A 2789-nucleotide genomic window follows, 5' to 3' on the forward strand; every position below is an offset into this window, starting at 1 on the left:
ACACACAGGGCTGGAGATAAAGTAGACCGAGCCTCTCTCCTCCCACCTTTTAGTGCAGCTAGCCGGAGTACAGGACGTATCCCTGCTCAAACCCACGGAAAGGGAGGCAGACGGAGGAGTCAGACACGCTGAAAGCAGGACGGCTATTTTTCGCTTACTCCAAACCAGCCCAGTAGCTCGCTGTTTTTTCTTTTGTTCTCGTTGTAAAACTTCGGCTTTGTCAGCAGTTTGTCCCCGTTTGGGCTCAACTTTTTACCGAGCGGACAGAAAACAAATGAACGTTCCCTCAGAAACACAGGTGAGTGTTGGCTGATTGGAGCTGATTTCACATTATTTCCACCTGTATACGTTATTTTCCAATAACGTACAAGGACTTGTGTAGTGCTGGCAAATTCATTGTAACCATGGTAACATGGGCTAACATTCCTGTAACTTTATACAGTGAGTTAAGTCTAATCCTAACCTTGCAGACTACAGGCATAGTTGTACTGGTAACCCTATCAATCAAAACAGAATTGCAGGGCTTTGAATCCATAATGGTGTGTCCCTAAGTGCTTCCCATTTAGACTGATCCATAAAATTAGAGAAACCAATCATTGTTTATCATCGATTTGCATTCCTTTAACAGCTTCTGCACAGTTGAAAGCCATCGGTTTCTGCATTATTTTAATCACAGGAAGAAACTTGCAGAAGGGTCCACTTGAGTCCAAGTTTGAACTGGTTATCAGTTTCATAATATTTCAAGGTTTTATATTACAATTTCTGCTTCAAGGAGATTTTCTATCCTACTTTCAATGCTGCTGAAAATCTTGTCAGTTTAATAAAGGAAGATCCCAGTGAAAGTGTTGTAGTTATATAATTGCTTCTCTGAATCTCTTCACCTGGGTTGCAACACTGTGTCTTTTCAGCCTGCTGAAAATACCCACTGTTTGAACAGTTTTCTCCTGCCACAACTATAGGAAGAGTCATAAAACTACAGGGATGACAGTTTATTCTGTAAAAAGCTTCTCCAGATCCACTGCAACTCAGACCACTACAGGAGAGCCTCCCTGCCTACAGCTATAAACATAAACATTAGATTTGGAAAAACATTTACTTTCACTTTTGGATCAATAGGATATTTTTTTCATGCAATTGTTTTGGTAACACAATTTCAACACTAAAGTTTCAAAGTACTGTGTGAGCACATTAATACTTCATTCTATGTATAGGAATTAAAATCAAATATCAGTGTAGAAGGTGTCAAACTGTTGGTAGAAATGATTTCCTGTTTTTTTATTTTGAATTGAAGAAAAGTGATCCTTTTTATGTATTTTTGTTTTGAATTGTATCCAGAAATGTTGAACCCTTGTGTTCTTACCCAAGTTGTCAAACCAGCAGGATTCATGGAAAAATACTCACCTGCTTTTCCCCTACTGCTATGCCCTCACTGAAATTAGCAGAGATTTGTTTGTTTTCATGTGGAGCTTCAGCGGACGGGCAACATCATCGTATGTCACAAATCAACCTGAAGGCGCATGATTAATGACTTCTCTGGAGATTTAAAGGTGTTTAGTCAAGAGTTTTCTCTGAGGGATTTCAAATTTACGATGTGAGATTAGTCTTTTTCTGTTTTTTTCTCTCCCTCATTTTCCTTGATGTTGTTTAATTAATCAGATGAGTTGTAGTGCAGGGACTGGATTTCCCTGCAGTTACATTTATCATGTTCTCCATGTGGGAAAATAAACATTTCATTTAGATTTGTTAAAGTTACAGCTGAGCCACTTGAGTAATAATCCATAGAATACATGTAGACAGTTCAGGAAATAATGTTCTTAAGAAAATAATCTAAAAGTTTGGATTTAAACTAGTATGAGTCCAGAGAACAGAATAAAATCCATTCCTGGTTATCTCCAATTGGCCCAGATTTACAGAAATGCCTTTTGCTGAGTTTATAAAGTGATTTGCTGCTGATTAGACATGGTTTGTTTAGCGAGCACGGCAAAACAAACAGTTTAAGTCTAAGATGTTTAATGTAGCCATTTGTCTTTTTATTTAGTTTTTTTTATCTACAGTTTAGCTGAGCTAGAGCTGTCTGCTTGATCATTCCTGCATAGATCCAGATCCCGTTTGTCAGCTTAAGATACCAGAGGAAACACACCTGGGTGATCTGTCAAACACAAGCAAAGATCTCCAGAGGGGGATTGAGTCAGTTATTTTTTGCTATTCAGAAGCTGTCGGCTCCATTTATGCTCTCTCCTTCACTTGTATCCACATATATTTACATATTCTATATCAGAGTTGGTTTGAGTTGGTAAAAAGGAGTGATCATGGGATTAATGTTTCAATAAAAATTTTTTTTTGACTTGATTCAGACTTTCTAGCATGTTTCTGATTGTTGATAGCTGGATACATTAGCCACGAATGAATCAGGATAACATATTGAAATCTACAATGTAGAAACACAGCTTAGGTTTTGATGTACATACATTACATACTAGTGGTACAACAAAAGGCAACAAAGCTATAAATTCTGTCCTAGTTCTACCTGTTCTTAATTTCTAAGCTATTAAATCCAACATATATTAAATAAAGATAAATAACTCGTTTAAAAAAAGGTGATGTTTCTAAAGTTCTTGGTTTTATTTGTTTAAGAAAAATAAAAAACAATGATGGCATTTTTTAAACCATCTTTAGCAGCTTTTAGCATTAGGATAGTATTTACTTTAAACATTTTTCAAAATTGTTTATCTTCTGAAAAAAATGCAGGAATTTATCTAAACTCATTTCTTTCTTTATATATATATATA

At 36.2% G+C, this 2789-nt stretch overlaps 1 protein-coding gene across 4 annotated transcripts in view; it reads left to right on the plus strand.

Annotated features, from left to right (window-relative positions):
• Window positions 1-18: 18 nt before the first annotated feature.
• The window catches only part of LOC107083498 (glycerophosphodiester phosphodiesterase domain-containing protein 5-like), a 47160-nt gene continuing 44389 nt past the window's right edge, over window positions 19-2789 (plus strand). For all 4 annotated transcript variants that reach the window (XR_001481183.1, XR_001481184.1, XM_015372794.1 and 1 more), the window contains exon 1: window positions 19-298. The gene's annotated coding sequence lies outside the window, so the exon portion shown is untranslated. The remainder of the gene's footprint in view (window positions 299-2789) is intronic.

The sequence above is a fragment of the Cyprinodon variegatus genome, unplaced genomic scaffold (genome assembly GCF_000732505.1).
Source record: "Cyprinodon variegatus isolate N-32 unplaced genomic scaffold, C_variegatus-1.0 Scaffold75, whole genome shotgun sequence".
Taxonomy (NCBI): Eukaryota; Metazoa; Chordata; class Actinopteri; order Cyprinodontiformes; family Cyprinodontidae; genus Cyprinodon; species Cyprinodon variegatus.